The sequence below is a fragment of the Leopardus geoffroyi genome, chromosome A1 (assembly GCF_018350155.1).
Source record: "Leopardus geoffroyi isolate Oge1 chromosome A1, O.geoffroyi_Oge1_pat1.0, whole genome shotgun sequence".
Taxonomy (NCBI): Eukaryota; Metazoa; Chordata; class Mammalia; order Carnivora; family Felidae; genus Leopardus; species Leopardus geoffroyi.
In genome coordinates this window covers 51,627,861-51,645,801 of record NC_059326.1, presented here as the reverse complement: position 1 = coordinate 51,645,801, position 17,941 = coordinate 51,627,861, and the positions used below count along the sequence as shown (strand labels likewise).

General features: G+C 37.2%; 1 protein-coding gene across 5 annotated transcripts in view; it reads right to left on the bottom strand.

Annotated features, from left to right (window-relative positions):
- Nucleotides 1-17,941, bottom strand: part of SCEL (sciellin) — a 322,010-nt gene that overhangs the window by 205,554 nt on the left and 98,515 nt on the right. The window contains exon 1 of one of the 5 annotated variants that reach the window (XM_045479724.1): nucleotides 8,315-8,434. The exons of 2 other annotated variants lie outside the window; for them this stretch is intronic. The gene's annotated coding sequence lies outside the window, so the exon portion shown is untranslated. Of the gene's footprint in view, nucleotides 1-8,097; nucleotides 8,208-8,314; nucleotides 8,435-17,941 lie in introns of those variants that run through there. 2 more of the 5 variants (XM_045479745.1, XM_045479725.1) reach the window with 2 other exon arrangements.

Below are 17,941 nucleotides of genomic sequence, written 5' to 3'. Positions count from 1 at the left end.
AACATGCAAAAAACAAAATATCCAGTGAATAAATAGGCAAGAGACATGAATAGACACTTTTCCAAAGAAGACATCCAGAAGGCGAATAGACACATGAAAAAATGCTCAACATCACTCATCATCAAAATACAAATACAAATACAAATACAAATACAAATACAAACCATCAAAATACAAATACAAATACAAATACAAATCAAAACCACAATGAGATACCACCTCACACCTGTCAGAATGGCTAAAATTAACAACTCAGGCAACAACAGATGTTGGTGAGGATGCAGAGAAAGGGGAACCCTTTTGCACTGTTGATGGGAATGCAAACTGGTGCAGCCAGTCTGGAAAACAATATGGAGGTTCCTCAAAAAAAATAAATCTACATATTCAATGCAATATCTATCAAAGTAACACCAGCATTCTTCACAGAGCTAGAACAAATAATCCTAAAATTTGTATGGAACCAGATAAGACCCCAAATAGCCAAAGCAATCTTGAAAAAGAAAACCAAAGCAGGAGGCCTCACAATCCCAGACTTCAAGCTATACTACAAAGCTGTAATCATCAAGACAGTAAGGAACAGACACTCAGATCAATGGAACAGAATAGAGAACCCAGAAATGGACCCACAAATGTATGGCCAACGAATCTTTGACAAAGCAGGAAAGAATATCCAATGGAATAAAGACAGTCTCTTCAGCAAGTGGTGCTGGGAAAACTGGACAGCGACATGCAGAAGAATGAACCTGGACCACTTTCTTACACCATACACAAAAATAAACTCAAAATGGATGAAAGACTTCAATGTAAGACAGGAAGCCATCCAAATCCTCGAGGAGAAAGCAGGCAAAAACCTCTTTGATCTTGCCCACAGCAACTTCTTACTCAACGTGTCTCCGGAGGCAAGGGAAACCAAAGCAAAAGTCAACTACTGGGACCTCATCAAAATAAAAAGCCTCTGCACAGCAAAGGAAACAATCAGCAAAACTAAAAGGGAACTGACAGAACAGGAGAAGATATTTGCAAATGACATATCAGATAAAGGGTTAGTATCCCAAATCTATTAAGAACTTATCAAACTCAACACCCAAAAAACAAATAATCCAGTGAAGAAATGGGCAAAAGACATGAAGAGACATTTCTCCAAGACATCCAGATGGCCAACCAACACATGAAAAAATGCTCAACATCAGTCATCATCAGGGAAATACAAATCAAAACCACAATGAGATACCACCTCACACCTGTCAGAATGGCTAACATTAACAACTCAGGCAACAATATATGTTGGCGAGGATGCGGAGAAAGAGGATCTCTTTTGCATTGTTGCTGGCAATGCAATCTGGTGCAGCCACTCTGGAAAACAGTATGGAGGTTCCTCAAAAACTAAAAAGAGAACTACCCTACAACCCAGCAATCGCACTACTAGGCATTTATCCAAGGGATACAGGTGTGCTGTTTCGAAGGGACATGTGCACCCTCATGTTTGTAGCAGCACTTTCAACAATAGCCAAAGTATGGAAAGAGCCCAAATGTCCACCGATGGATGAATGGATAAAGAAGATGTGGTATATATATACAACGGAGTATTGTTCGGCAATCAAAAAGAATTAAATCTTGCCATTTGCAACTACGTGGATGGAACTGGAGGGTATTATGCTGAGGGAAATTAGTCAGTCAGAGAAAGACAAAAATCATAGGACTTCACTCATATGAGGACTTTAAGATACAAAACAAAAGAACGTAATGTAAGGGAAACAAAAATAATATAAAAACAGGGAAGGGGACAAAACAGAAGAGACTCATAAATATGGAGAACAAAGTGAGGGTTGCTGGCGGGGTTGTGCGAGGGGGGATGGGCTAAATGGGTAAGGGGCATTAAGGAATTTACTCCTGAAATCATTGTTTCACTATATGCTAATTTGGATGTAAATTTTTAAAAAATTAAAAATGAAATTTAAAAAATAAATAAAAATAATAAAAAAATAAAAATAGAACTACCCTACAATCCAGCAATTGCACCATAGGTATTTACCCAAAGGATACAAGTGTGTTATTTTGAAAAGGCACATGCACCCCAATGTTTATAGCAGTGCTATCAACAATAGCCAAAGTATGGAAAGAGCACAAATGTCCATCAACAGATAAATGGATAAAGAAGATGTGGTGTGTGTGTGTGTGTGTGTGTGTGTGTGTGTGTGTGTGTGTGTATACATATATATATGTATGTATAGCTCAGCCTGGATGGCTCAGTCGGTTAAGCATCCAACTTCCACTCAGGTCATGATCTCATGATTTGTGAGTTCAAACCCCACGTCAGGCTCTGTGCTGACAGCTCAGAGCTTGGAGCCTGCTTCAGATTCTGTATCTCCCTCTCCCTCTGCCTCTCCCCTGCTGATGCTCGCTCTCTCTCTCACTCTTTTTTAAAAACAAACAAACATTAAACAAAATTTTTTAAAAGATCAAAATCATATCATGAACCCTACTACAATGGTATGAAACTAGAAATCAACCACATGAAAAAAAATCTGGAAAGAACACAAATACAAATACAAATACATGGAGGTTAAATAACATGCTACTAAATAATGAACAGGTAAACCAAGAAATCAGAGAGAAAATCAAAAAACATATGGAGACAAATGAAAACGAAAACACAGTGGTCCAAAATCTCTGGGATGCAGCAAAAGCTGTTCTAGAATGAAAGTTTATAGCAATACAGGTCTACCTCAAGAAGCAAGAAAAATCTCAAATAAACAACCTAACCCTATACCTAAAGAAACTAGAAAAAGAAAGACAAACAAAACCCGAAGACAGCAGAAGGAAGGAAATAATAAAGATTAGGGTAGAATGAAATAGAAAGTAAAAATGCAATGGAACAGAACAATAAAACCAGGAGCTGTTTCTTTAAAAAGATCAACAAAATTGATACACCATTAGCCCCAAAGAAAAAAACAAAAACAAAAACAAAACAGAGAGAAAGGACTCAAATAAACAAAAATCAGAAATGAAAGAGGACAAATAACAACACCACAGAAATATGAAGAATTATAAGAGAATATTATGAAAAATTATAGGCCAACAAACCAAACAACCTAGAAGAAATGGATAAATTTCTGGGAACATACAACCTCCCAAATCTGAATAAGAAAGAAATAGACAATTTGAACAGACCTGATTACAAGCAATGAAGTTGAGTCAGTAATCAAAAAACTCCTAACAAACAAAACTCCAGGACTAGATGCCTTCACAGATGAATTCCACTGAATATTTAAATAGCTAATATACAATCTTCTCAAACTGTTCCAAAAAATAGAAGAGGTAGAAGGAAAGCTTCCAAATTCATTCTATGATGCCAGCATTATCTTGATACCAAAACCAGATAGAGACACTACAGGGTTGCCTGAGTGGCTCAGTCAGTTAAGCCTCTGACTTCGGCCCTGGTCATGATCTCACAGTTCGTGAGTTTGAGCCCCACATTGGGCTCTGTGCTGACAGCTCAGAGCATTTTGTGTCACCCTCTCTCTCTGTCCCTGCCCCATTCACATTCTGTCTCTCTCAAAAATAAAAAATAAGACATTAAAAAAGAATTAAAGACACTATGAAAAAAGAGAACTATAGGTTGATATCTCTGATGAACATAGATGCAAAAATCCTCAACAAATATTAGCACACCATATCCAACAACACATTAAAAAAATCATTTACCACGATCAAGTGGGATTTATTTTTGGCATGCAAGGGTGATTCAGTATTTGAAAATCAATCAATGTGATACATCATATCAACAAGATAATGGATAAAAAGCCATATGATCATTTCAATAGATGATGAAAAGGTACTTGGAAGTACAAGATCCATTCATGATAAAAAACCTCAACAAAATAGGTTTAAAGGGAACCTCCACATAATAAAGGCTATACATGAAAAACTCACAAAAAAACATCATCTCAATGGTGAAAAACTGAGAGCTTTTCCCCCTAAGGTCAGGAACAAGAAAAGGATGTCCATTATCACCACTTTTATTCAACATGGTACTGGAAGTCCTAGCCACAGCAATCAGACAACAAAGGAAATTAAAGGCATCCAAATTGGTAAGAAAGAAGTAAAGTTTTCACTATTTGCATATGACATGATACTATATATAGAAAACCCTAATGACTCCACCAAAAATCTACTAGAACTGATAAATGAATTCAGTAAAGCCACAGGATACAAAATCAATGTGCAGAAATCTGTTGCATTTTTATATCCTAATAATGAAGCAACAGAAAGAGAAATTGAGAAAATAATCCCATTTACAATTGCACCAAACCTAGGAATAACTTAACCAAGGAGATGAAAGACCCGTACTCTGAAAACTATAAAACATTGATGAAAGATGACACAAACAAATGGAAAGATATTCCATATTCACAGATTGGGAAAATCAATATTGTTAAAATGCCCATACTACCCAAAGCAATCTACAGATTTAATGCAATCCTTATCAAAATATCAAAAGCATTTTTCACAGAACTAACAAATAATCCTAAAATTTATATGGAACCACAAAAGACCCTGGATAGCCAAAGCAATCTTGAAAAAGAACAGGGCTCCTGGATGGCTCAGTTGGTTAAGCGTCCAACTCCTGATTTTGGCTCAGGTCATGATTTCTCAGTTCATGAGTTTAAGCCCCACATCGGGCTCCTGCTATCAGTGCAGAGCCTGCTTGGGATTCTCTCTCTGTCCCTCCCCAGCTTGCTCTTTCACACACATACTCTCTCTCTCAAAGGAAATAAATAAACTTAAAAAAGAAAAAGAACAAAACTGGAGGTATCAAAATTCCTGATATCAAACTATACTACAAAGCTGTAGTAATCAAAGCAGTATGGTACTGGCACAAAAATAGACCTATAGATCAATGGAACACAATAGAGAACTCAGAAACAAACCCACAATTATATGCTCAACTAATCTTCAACAAAGAAGGCAAGAATATGCAATGGGGAAAAACATAGACTCTTCAAAAAATGGTATTAGGAAAACCAGACAACTACATTCTGAACAATGAAACTAGACCACTTACATAAATAAAACTCAAAATGGATTAAATACCTAAATGTGAGATCTGAAACTATAAAAATCCTAGAACAGAGCACAGACAGTAATTTCTCTGACATTGGCTATAACAACATTTTTCTAGATATGTCTCCTGAGGCAAGGGAAACAAAAGAAAAAATAAATTATTGGGACTACATCAAAATAAAAAGCTTCTGCAAAGCAAAAGAAACAATCAACAAAACTAAAAGACAATCTACTGAATGGGAGAATTTATTTGCAAATGACATATCTGATAAAGAGTTAGTATGCAGAGAATATGAAGAATTGATACAACTCAATATCAAAAATACCAAATAATCCAGTTAAAAATGGGCAGAAGACATCCAGATAGCCAGAGACACAGCAAAGATGTTCAGCATCATTAATCATCAGGAAAATGCAAATCAAAACCACAATGGGATATCACCTCATACCTGTCAGAATGGCTAAAATAAAAAATACAGGAGGGGCGCCTGGGTGGCGCAGTCGGTTAAGCGTCCGACTTCAGCCAGGTCACGATCTCGCGGTCCGCAAGTTCGAGCCCCGCGTTGGGCTCTGGGCTGATGGCTCAGAGCCTGGAGCCTGTTTCCGATTCTGTGTCTCCCTCTCTCTCTGCCCCTCCCCCGTTCATGCTCTGTCTCTCTCTGTCCCAAAAATAAATAAACGTTGAAAAAAAAAAATACAGGAAACAACAAGTGTGGGCAAAGGAACCTTTGTGCACTGTTCATAGGAATGCAAACTGGTTCAGCCACTGTGAAAAACAGTAGGGAGGTTCCTCAAAAAATGAAAAATAGAATTACCATATGATCTAGTAATTCCTTCACTGGCTGTTTACTCAAAAAATACAAAAACACTAATTTGAAAGGATATGTGCACGCCTATGCTTATTGCAGCATTATTTATAATAGCCAAGATATGGAAGCAATCCAAGCATCCATTGATAAATAAATGGATGAAGAAGATATAAGATATGTATATGTGAATGGAATATTACTCGCCCATAAAAAAGAATGAAATCTTGCCATTTGCAACAATATGGATGGATCTAGAGGATATAACACTAAACAAAATAAGTCAGTCAGAGAAAAATAAATACCATATGATTTCATTCATATGTGGAATTTAAAAAACAAAACAAATGAACAAAGAAAAAGGACATAAACAAACAAACAAATACTCTTAGTTACAGAGAACAAACTGATGATTCCCAGAGGGGAGGTGGATGGGGCAATGGGTAAAAATAGGTGATGGGAATTAAGAGTACACTTATCGTGATGAGCACTGAGTAATGTACAGAATTGTTGGATCACTATATTGTATACCTGAAACTAATATAACACTATTCATTAATTCTATACTAGAATTTTTTAAAAATTAAAAACTAAAAAAAGAAGAGGAGGAGATTAGGTCATAGACATGCACAGAGGAAGGGCCATGTGAAGACCCAGGGAGATAGTGGCCATCTACAAGTCAAGACAATAGGCCAGAGAAGAAACTTACTCTGTCGATAACTTGATCTCAGACTGGAAGCCTTCAGAATTATTAGAAAAATAAATTTGTGTTGTTTAAGCTCCCTAGTCTTGTTATGACAGCCCCAGCAAACTAATACAGTGTGTGACCTTGGCAATAGTTATTTAAGTATATACATTAGTAGCTTCTAGTAGCTGATCTTACATATTTATGATTCCAGAAATGTTAAACCTATTAAAATTATGCTGGGGCCCCTGGGTGGCTCAGTCGGTTAAGCCACCAACTTCAGCTCAGGTCTTGATTTTGCAGTTTGTGGGTTTGAGCCCTGCCCTGCATTGGGCCCTTTGATAGAGCCTACTTTGGATCCTCTGTCTCCGTCTCTCTCTGCCCCTCCCCTGCTCATGCTCTCTCTCTCTCTCTCAAAACTAAATATAAAAAAATTTTTTTAATTATGCCATGTTTCATACATACACATACATAGACACACATGCATTTTTGTCATGCCTTAAAAATATTTACAACTTACAAAGGCATCTGAATAATTTTGAAACCCTCAAAATATAACATTTACATCAAATGCCAGCAGACATCTTTTAAACAGTCACTATCATTATAGGAGTAAATAGACAAATTCAATATTCTATATGATTGGATAGAGTAGCAAATAGGAGTACTTTTCCCAATTTTAATTCAATACCACCTGTGTAACAATAGGCAAATCACACATAGTTAAGGGGGTAAGTGATGATGCATGAGAACATATGGAATTTTCCTTTTTTGGTAACTGCGGCCAGTTATAAGTAGCCCATTGGTCAGCTAGAGCTTATGGATATTTTGAGGTGGGTTGCCTAAAGAGCCTGTTTGCATTCAGCTCACTGGTCACTGTGGGCCTGTTTACCCTACTCAGGTTTCCACTGCTTAAGCCTTCTGTCTAAACCTGCTACATTAACCACGTGGTAAAACTCCATTATGGTGAATTGCATACGAGCTTTACAATTTTTAGTCAAAATAAAATACTAGAAAATAATTCAATATTAGCATTCACATATTGGTCCCATAAAACCTAGAGATGAAATGGCCACAAGAGATATATATTGAAGGACAAGAAAAATGAAATTAAAATTAAATTAAAAAGAAAAGAGCATTTCCCTTCTATCCCAATCCAACAAACCCAGGACGCTGCCTATATAATAGGGGCTCTGTGAATTCAGGTGTATTTTCCTAGTAGGAGTTGTTGAAATATAAGAGAGATAAGAAAGCAAAAATGGAGGAATGCTTGTTAGTTGACATTCTTGACAAAAGAATTCAAGAACTACATAGGAATGTGATCTTACAGCTATGATGCAAACAGCACACAAACAAGCTATTTTGACAATGTGTGACAAAGACCAAGAAAAAACACTTATAAAGGAGCAATTCAGAGTACAGAGCCAGCAGAAGACTGTGTTCCATTAGCAAGGACAGAGAAAGATGTTTTGTAAAAAAAAAAAAACACTTTTTGTAGTAGCTTTATTATAATTACACATTTAATTATAAATTCTTTCTTACCTGAGGCCTGCCTGACCTGTCCACTCGCACTGGGTACCCCTAGCACCCACAAGTTGGGTGTGAAAAAGACCAAACACATTTGTAGAGAACAGATGAGTGCATATGGCTGCAGGCAATTCTTTATTCCCAGAAGAACTAACTTGTTCTCACAGAAAGGTTTAGAAAAGGAACTGAAGGAACCACTCTGTTCAAACAAAGCAAAAACATCACCATTTACCTTTTGCATACACAACTGGAAACAACATGCTTCAGTCACTTTGATTATAAAAAGCCAGTAAATGAGTAGAACATCTACAGTTTTCTGCTACCAACTGTGAATGACTTTCATTAGATTTAATAGTTAATGAACTGAGTTACTGGGGATTAGGGAAAGGGAAAGTTATTTTAGTTTCACTAAAAAAAAAAAAAAGTCTAAAATAAAACCAACTTGGTCATGGATAGTACCAAAAGGCTTTCAAAAACAAAAAGTCCCCTGACCACTAAACACAGTTTCACCTATGAAGATAATAGTTTTAGAGATAAAACAAAACAAAAGCAAAGTTTAAGCAATTAGCAGATTATTTTTATCAAAGACACAATAGATCATCAACATTTACTTTTTTCTCCCTCTCCAAATCAGATACTGGGTAATTTCCCTTAAGGTATATTACAAGGCATGCAGTTTTTCAGGAAAAACCACATTCTCTACTAAACTCAAAATCCGAAAACGTCCTTCCTGGTTCCTTTATTTATTTATTTTTCTAACTTGTTACGCTTCATCTCATCACTGACCTGAAGGACAAGTCTGGCATAGTTACTAATGGGCAGGTGTCCATTAGACCTGGCATGCTAGTTACAAGAGAAGCTAGAGAACATCCAGCAAAAGAACATAGGCAATCAGTCCTGAACATAGTTCCTTAGAATCTGCTTCAGGGAAGCTACTGGATGCAAAACTTACAAAGTCTAAGCTGCCCAAACACTAAGATGCATTAGGTCTCAAAGGGTAGGCTGATGTCCTAATACCCAAGTGTGGAGTAGTCAAAACTATGCAGTATAGCTCTCTCATGGCCTGGCTTGCCCCAGTGGTTAGGCTTATAATATCTGAGAGATAAATGGCATCTCCTTCAAGCAATCACATACCTATGAATATTAGATACTCATATATACGGGAATATTATTCCTTTAGATTTGGTTTTAAATATTAGATATTCACATTTATTAATTTTGTTCCTCTAAATGAAGGTTTTGAAAATGATTGAGTAGCAGGGTGTTCAAGGTTAAAACTTTGGTAGGCAACTTGAATATGGCTAGTCTATGCTTCCAACTAAGGGCAGATCAATAGGCTTCTAAATTAAATAAAAATAGTGAATTTCCTCTATGAGTGCTAAAGAGCTGGACTAGGGCTCAAAGCCACTAGACATCTGTATAGAGGAGCAATAAAGCATTGTCATTGTGGAGGTCACCCCAAAGCTACCAGTTAAGCATCACTCTCAGCACAGCACAATACTTAAAAAAGAGAAAGCTCTAATAATACTCTGATTACTTTTTATTTTTCTCTAAAACGGATGAAAATGCTTCTATTTTATTATTTCAGTGGGGTGTGTGTGTGTGTGTGTGTGTGTGTGTGTGTGTGTGTGGTAACTGGAGAAAATTGAGCCCAGCAAGGTAACAGAGAGATTTAATTAGAAGTAATTTCTTCATTCTTGAACTATTCTACATGATGTCTAAGCAACTCGACACTTCTGTTGAAACCAGTGATTGAGATCAGGGAGGGTAAACAACAAACTGAATTTTCCACTTTCAACCAGTCACATGCTTTTGCTTGAAAAAGCTACCAGTACATCGTATCAATCATCTCATTATGCAAAATGGTACAAGTCACAAGGTGCAATTTCAAAATTCCCTCTAAAGACAAGCCACTAAGCTGCAAAATCTACAAATTATCTGCTGCTAAAAGACAAGCAAAATCATATTTTCCTCTATGTGACATCAGACAGAAATCACTCAAACTCAAAATAAGGCACTGGGTCTGTGAGGTAACTGGATTATCTTAATTGTTTAAAACAAATGTTCTTCTCTTGCAGTACAGAAGCAAAATAGGATTGTTGCAGCTGCATGTTCCTAGGCTAATATGCAGCTCCTTGGAGATATTATGTGAACACGCAATAATTTTAAAATTAGAAAGGTTTACAATGCTTTGCTGGAGAAGAAAAAAGGGACAAAGTTTTCTATGTATCTTCTCTAACGTACCAATTCAGCTCTCAGGTACCTCTTAAACTTTGTTCAAAATTGTTTTCCATAAAATTTCTATGTGTAGCAATTCTATATAATATATCCATAAAATGAATAAAGATTCAAGGTAATAATATACTAATGAGATTTAAAGCTAGAAACAACCAAAGCTATTTCCTATTAAACCCATGAAAGCTTATGTTAATATTACACTTGCTCTCATTGAAATGTTACACAAGCTATTCTACCAAATTCCCCTTTCAATATACAATTCACCTCCAGTTTGGTAAACATGATCTTTCCCAGTTATGCTGCAGGAACTAAATGTCCAATCTGTGAAAAGATTTCACAATATTTAAGCAGATGTTTCAACATCTGTTTCTTAGTAAACAAGCAAAAAGTGAGCAGGCTCTTCAGAGAGGTGCCCGTGTGAAATCAGTTTCCATCATGTGACATTGCTTATTCTGTGTTGAGCACTGCGTTACGCATGTTGAAGGGTAAGCTCATAGGCCTGAAGGAGCTCAAAGGTGAGATGTGCAATGATCACAATGATTGTTTAGGGCAATGACAATGCTGTATTCAGAGCAGACTGCAGGTATGAGCATGACTTGGTAAACAGGAAGCAAAAGATTTTAGTACAGGCTAAGCAGACTACATGCAATGATCAGGATCAAGCACAGTAGAGGAAGGAAAGCTGGCTTCCGTGGAGACAGCCTGAGAGCTGCTTGCCAGTCCCCAAGGAGGAGGCTGATGTAATGGTGCTATAACCTTCAGGTTGCTGAACTGCAGAGAATAGCCCAAGGGGCCCTTGGCAAAGATGATGTTGCTTTCATCTGGTCTCATGTGGAAACACATTAACTGTGGAATCAGAACTGAAACGGTTGCTGCATAGGAACCAGACAACCTGAGTTTTGTTGTCTGCTAGGGCTTGTGTGATGGGATAATGGTACTTTTCACGGGGCCTTTGGGAAGACTCTGGGAAAGAGGTGCGTACTGGGATTTGGGAGCACAGCCTCACATTAGTTGTCTCCACTTGTCAGGGTCCCTGTTAGCCACTCCTCAATCTCTTTGTTCCTGCCTAGGCCATGTATGCACCATCCTTCCCACGGTCATTTAAAGCCTCCTAAGTGATCTTCCTGTCTCCAGGCTCTCATCTTTTCAACTCATCCTTCAGGAATTAGTTTTTCAAGGTTACATTTATTCTTTTAATACAAAAGCAATACATATCTATAATAGAAAAGATGTTAAATATAAAAAAGCCAAAAAGCCAAAATCCCTCATAAGCTCACTTTTATTTTTTAACGGATATGAAATAACAAGTGAGACCACTCCTTTCCTTCTCTCCTGTCTCTTCAGCTCCCAACTCCATAGCCACCATGAAGAGATTTTTTTTATATTTTTCCAGGCTTCATCTTATGATTGTAGGGACATATATTATTATTGGTTTTTCTCCCCAAATGAATATAGAGCCAGGCTATGAATATGGTTTTGCAATGTGCTTTTTATTTTACTTGTAATAAGTACTTTTCCAAGTCAGTACATATGAATCTACTACTCTCTTTTTAGCTGCTATATAAATTTCCTTTCATGAATATTCTGCAGTTGGTTCACCCATTTTCCTATTGATTGACAGTTCTCCCCCAGTTTTTGGTTAGTAAACAATACTGCAATGAGCATACTTGGACATACATATTTATATATATATAATTAAGTATTTCTCTGGACTAGACCCCCTACCAGTGGAATTCCTCATGAATTGATGGGTCAAAGGTCACACATTTTTATTTTGAAAAATAATATCAGTTTGCCTTACAAAAAGCTATACCCACATTCACCACTCTTGGTACAAGAGTGGCAATTTTTTCTTACCAAGGGTGGATGTTATAAATCTTTTGAGATGTTGCCCATCAATTGGGCTAATAATATATAGCTAGTTATTGTTTAATTTTTATTTGTTTAATAATTACTGAAATGAATCATTTTTCCATGAGTTTATTGGACATTTATATTCCCTCTTTCATTAATTTCCTGTTTGTAATCTTTGTCAATTTTCTATTTAGCTAGTTGTCTTTTTCTTTTTCTATTTATTAGTAGAATATTAGTAAAATATTCTGGACATTAGTCTTTTGTCTTTACATATGTTGCATATATTTTTCTCCTAGCCTCTCATTTGTCTTTTAACTTTATTTTTATCCTTTCAAATAAAAGGGTATTTTTTTACCTTTAATATATTGCCATTTTTCTGCAATATCATGCTGAGAAAGTCCTTCCTCATCCTACAATTATAAGCCTGTTTCATTCCTTTTATTCCAGCATTTAGTTGTGGGTTTCTTTTTTTAATGTCTAGATCTTTAATCTACTTGGAATTTACTTTTGTGCAAGGTATGGTATAGATATCTCACTAGATTGCCAAGTACTTTAACATCATTTGAAATAATCCTTTTACCTATCATTTCTGAAATTTCACAATTGTTATTATAGTAAATTCTCAGGTATGTTAGTGGATGCTTTTAATATAGAAATAGTGAGTGTGTGTATATATGCTGCCAATTATATGTATATGTATACACACACACACACGTATACATATATATATGCACACATATATATATACACACACACGTATACATATATATATATACATATATATGTATATTTAATATCTGTAGGCAAGTTTCCTGCCTTACAGACCTCATCCAAAGGTAGCAAATGTCTATGTCCATAGGGCATGAAACGGTAAGCATAATTATGCTCAAGAAACTCTGAATTATGGGGCACCAGGGTGGCTCAATCAGTTGAGTGGCCAACTTCAGCTCAGGTCATGATCTTGCAGTTCGTGAGCTCAAGCCCCACATGCAGCTCACTTGCTGCTGTCAGCACGGAACCCACTTCAGATTTTCTGTCCCCCTCTATCTGCCTCTCCTCTTCTCTCTCTCTCTCTCTCTCTCTCTCTCTCTCTCTCTCTCTCAAAAATAAATAAACATTAAAAAAAAATTCTGAGTTACTTATAAAAAGACACTATTCAAAATTACACATATACAAAATGCTTTTTAATTAGTTCTCTCAAAATATTGCAAAATATGCAGTTTAAGTTAAAGTGTAAGTGTAAAATAGTATTGCAGAAAGTATTCCTTTTTTTCAGTTTTATCTCAGAATCTGGTCAAAAAATGTTTTTTTAAAGAGCAGACATTTTTCTGACATTTCTTTAAACTGAGAGTAAATTATTGCTACTACATTTTACAGTTCATGTCATGACATAGCTTCAATTAGGAAACAATTTATTCTGTCCAGTGAGACAGAATAAATGGCTCACAGTGGCAGTCCATTTTGCCATTGCCAGGTCTCTAGTTCAACAGAAATAGAATTTTTTCACAGATGGGTAGTTCTCAAGAGACCAAGTCTCTGGAATCTTCCCTCAGAGCCTGCATTTTTAAAAATCTTTGTTTCAATACAGAAGAAAATGTTTTTATACTAAGTCTATTCTTATTAGCCCCAAATTATAGAAAAGAGACTTTTAAAAACACAGTACTTGGGGCGCCTGGGTGGCGCAGTCGGTTAAGCGTCCAACTTCAGCCAGGTCACGATCTCGTGGTCCGTGAGTTCGAGCCCCATGTCAGGCTCTGGGCTGATGGCTCAGAGTCTGGAGCCTGTTTCCGATTCTGTGTCTCCCTCTCTCTCTCTGCCCCTCCCCTGTTCATGCTCTGTCTCTCTCTGTCCCAAAAATAAATAAACGTTGGAAAAAAAATTTTAAAAATAAATAAATAAATAAAAATAAAATAAAAAAAATAAAAACATAGTACTTAATAACCCAGACAGGGCTAGCATGAAGGATATCATCAATGAGGAGCTACAGAAGGCACAAAGTACTAACAAACACTACCACTTCTTCAGCTCCACTGACCGTTCATTCCACTGTTGCTGAAGCTAGATATTCTAGGAGGAGTGGAGGCATGGGATAGGGTGGCAAAGAGGTTTTCCAACTCCTCTATCCCTGCACCGTTGTTATGCAGCATAAACATCTTCACAAGGAGAATGAATGGAAATGTATACAAACCACTGAATGATTAATGTCCTTCACACTGTGAAGTTAAGTGATAAAACGTTCCTTAAATTAGCTTGACATGAAGACGTAGATTTTGTCACTGGACTAGGCTGCCATTTTAGCCACTGAAGAATGTACAGGCAAAGGTCATACATAGTAGAATACAGTTTGAGGAAATGTCTGCCATACTGTTCTTAAAGAATGTAACATCAGTCAAAATCAGTGAACATCTCTTCCACACCCATAAAAAGATACAGATTAAGTACTCCCAAGTGAGTTATTAGTATCTGTCTGCACATCTGAGCATCTGCTTCTTCAAATTGATAGAGATAATTGAGCCAGGCATAATTTGCATCTTGAGTATATAATTATTCTTTATCTTAGCCAAGGACTAAAATCATGCCATTATTATTAAAATTGTTTTTCTGGTCCTTTTAGAACTGTGTTGGCTATCCTGCTTTGTGCTCGTGTCTACATGTAATTGTCATAATCCCTCCACGCAAAGGCCAGGACTATGCTTTACTCATTTTTATATCCCTCACATGTTCAATACTCCTTTTGATATCCTTTATAATGCACAGCCTTGTAAATAGCAGGTGTTCAGTAAACATAAAGGGTGAATTATATGAAGCATCAAATATTTTCTAGAATAGTATGATCTAGGTGGTCCCATGGTCCAATACGATTCATAGAAAAAGTCAGTACTCCTTTGAAAATGTAATATTCACTGTAAGGTTTAAAGATACAACCATCAGATATTTAAAAACCACTTTTCAGAAAAACAGAGTTTGTAGACATACATTGTGAGTCAGTTAAGTCTCATATTCTTTTGGATTGAGAACAACTCCTGCATTACATGCCAAAAGAAGGAAATGCATATCTAACTCCTTAAACACTTACCTTACTAGTTCTGCCACATATTAAGGATTTAATAAATAGTTACTATGTTTATTAGATGTGTTCTTATGCATATTTCATTAAATGCTCCTCAGAATTGAGCAGGCAGCAACACCTCAAACAGTTCAAAGACAATTGAAAAAATTAATCAGGTCAATCTGATATAGATATTCAGGTGGCCCACCTTGGGACAAGTTTCGTGGTTCCAAGTCATCCCTTTACTGTTAACAGGGTTCTAGAGAGAATACCCAGGAATGGGGTTGACAAGGTTTAAAAAGAATATGGGGTCCTAGACAAAAGGGCTGAGTCAGAAGCATAACATCCATCCTGTGGGTGAAATTACAATACAGAAAAGGAAATCCTGGCACAGACTTTGTCATAAGCCATGGGCAAGCACAATAAGGGGTTTGGGAGTCAGGATGATGGTTGAAGGGGTGCTTCATAGGGGCTTGCTACTCGATTTAGACTCATACCAGGCCCTACTATCAGCTATGTTTGAGCCCAGTGATATACCGGGGCCTTGGACAGGATGCATTCAGAGACTGGTCAGGAGAGGAGCCTGCTACGGAAAAGATCCTCTGTACCTACAGATGGAATAGGTGGAAATGGACCAAGACATTCAATTTATTAATGGACCAGTGTTCTCTCTGTACTATCACACTCATACCCAGTGACCATCTTCTCAGAATAACTTAGTGTTGTGTAAACACAATCCTAATATGCTGTTTTAAAAATATTTATTTTGAGGGGTGCCTGGGTGGTTTAGTCGGTTGAGCGTCCAACTCTTGATTTTAGCTCAGATCATGATCCCAGGGTCATGGAATTGAGCTTCACACTGAGCTCTGGACTGAGCATAGAGTCTTCTTAAGATTCTCTCTCTCCCTCTGCTCCTCTCCCCTGCTTGTGCTCTCATAACTGAGTACGATAAACTAGGATTTGGAACAAAAATTTTGGAATTAGGAATAAAAAAATCAATATCATGGTAAAACACCCAACGTCAAGGCCTGCAACCTGAATCAGGATATCCAGCAGGATGAAAAGAGTGTTAACAGTTAGGGAAATAGCTAGGAAAGGCAAAAGTAGATTCAGAGCCTAAAATGGAGTGAAAGTCCAAGCAAGCATTTATAACAACATGATTTCTAGATCAGAATACCAGGACAACATACTAATGCCAGTGTTCTATTAAGAAGGCCTTTGGACTCTCATTAATTACAACGGATTCTAAGACTAAGGATTCCAGGTGAGAGATGGCTGAGAGGCAGGTGCAGGACAACAGATATACTATCCCCTTATCAAACATAGGCTAGCTAGTAAGCTCTGAAATAGTCTACATAGTTAATGCACTTGAAAGTTCAAAACAAAACAACAAACTAGCTCCAAAGCATTTTATGAAAGCACATTTAAAAAGCATTTAGTAGGGGTGCCTGGGTGGCTCAGTCGGTTAAGAATCTGACTTTGGCTCAGGTCATGATCTCATGGTTCATGAGTTCAAGTCCCACATCAGGCTCCATAATGATAGCTCAGAGCCTGGAGCCTACTTCGAATTCTGTGTCTCCACCTCTCTCTGCCCTCCCCTGCTCACATTCTGTCTCTCTCTCTCAAAAATAAACAAACATTCGGATGTCTTCTTTAGAGAAGTGTCTATTCATGTTTTCTGAAGACATCCGGATGGCCAACAGGCACATGAAAAGATGTTCAACGTCGCTCCTTATCAGGGAAATACAAATCAAAACCACACTCAGATATCACCTCACGCCAGTCAGAGTGGCCAAAATGAACAAATCAGGAGACTATAGATGCTGGAGAGGATGTGGAGAAACGGGAACCCTCTTGCACTGTTGGTGGGAATGCAAATTGGTGCAGCCGCTCTGGAAAGCAGTGTGGAGGTTCCTCAGAAAATTAGAAATAGACCTACCCTATGACCCAGCAATAGCACTGCTAGGAATTTATCCAAGGGATACAGGAGTACTGATGCATAGGATACAGGAGTACTGATGCATAAACATTGTACCCCAATGTTTATAGCAGCACTCTCAACAATAGCCAAATTATGGAAAGAGCCTAAATGTCCATCATCTGATGAATGGATAAAGAAATTGTGGTTTATATACACAATGGAATACTACGTGGCAATGAGAAAAAATGAAATATGGCCTTTTGTAGTAACGTGGATGGAACTGGAGAGTGTGATGCTAAGTGAAATAAGCCATACAGAGAAAGACAGATACCATATGGTTTCATTCTTATGTGGATCCTGAGAAACTTAACAGAAACCCATGGGGGAGGGGAAGGAAAAAAAAAAAAAAAAGAAAGAAAAAAAGAGGTTAGAGTGGGAGAGAGCCAAAGCATAAGAGACTGTTAAAAACTGAGAACAAACTGAGGGTTGATGGGGGGTGGGAGGGAGGAGAGGGTGGGTGATGGGTGTTGAGGAGGGCACCTTTTGGGATGAGCACTGGGTGTTGTATGGAAACCAATTTGACAATAAATTTCATATATTAAAAAAAAATAATAAAATAAACAAACATTAAAAAAATAAATAGTAATAAAAATAAAAAGCATTTAGTAAAATATTGTTTCTGCCTAACTGAATCTTATCTGCCACCAGTCTACAACACAAGTCCACTACACTCACATCTCCCAAACAAGCCTTGTGTCCTCCTACCTGTACATGTTTGGCTAGCTCTTCTGGCAACC